This window comes from Lupinus angustifolius, chromosome LG09, assembly GCF_001865875.1.
Source record: "Lupinus angustifolius cultivar Tanjil chromosome LG09, LupAngTanjil_v1.0, whole genome shotgun sequence".
NCBI classification, from domain to species: domain Eukaryota; kingdom Viridiplantae; phylum Streptophyta; class Magnoliopsida; order Fabales; family Fabaceae; genus Lupinus; species Lupinus angustifolius.
In genome coordinates, this window is record NC_032017.1 from 8,188,223 (window position 1) to 8,188,645 (window position 423).

Below are 423 nucleotides of genomic sequence, written 5' to 3' on the forward strand. Positions count from 1 at the left end.
AACTTCCTTGCACTTTCACCCTCAGATATAGAGCCCCGAAACGCATCTGGAATAGAGCGTTTCATGATCATCAAGCACATTCGGTTAGAGCGTTCCAATTTTTCAATTTTAGCCTCATCGAGGTTTTTCGCAATGGAAATGGATTTCTCCACACGAAGTGCCAGATCCAAATCCATACAGCCGATAATGATTTCTACGGCTTCCTTCCAGACCTTAAAGTTTGTCCCATTCAGTAGTGGGATGTTACTGATTTGAGCAGGAAAATTTGCAGCATTGGTAAAAGACACTGAATCCATATAACAAAGAATTAATAACATGTTCAAATATAAACAAACAAGTCATGTAATATATTTAAAACAAGACATGTTCACATAATAGACCCATCACAAGATACCTAACACAACATCAATATCTAGTCTTTGG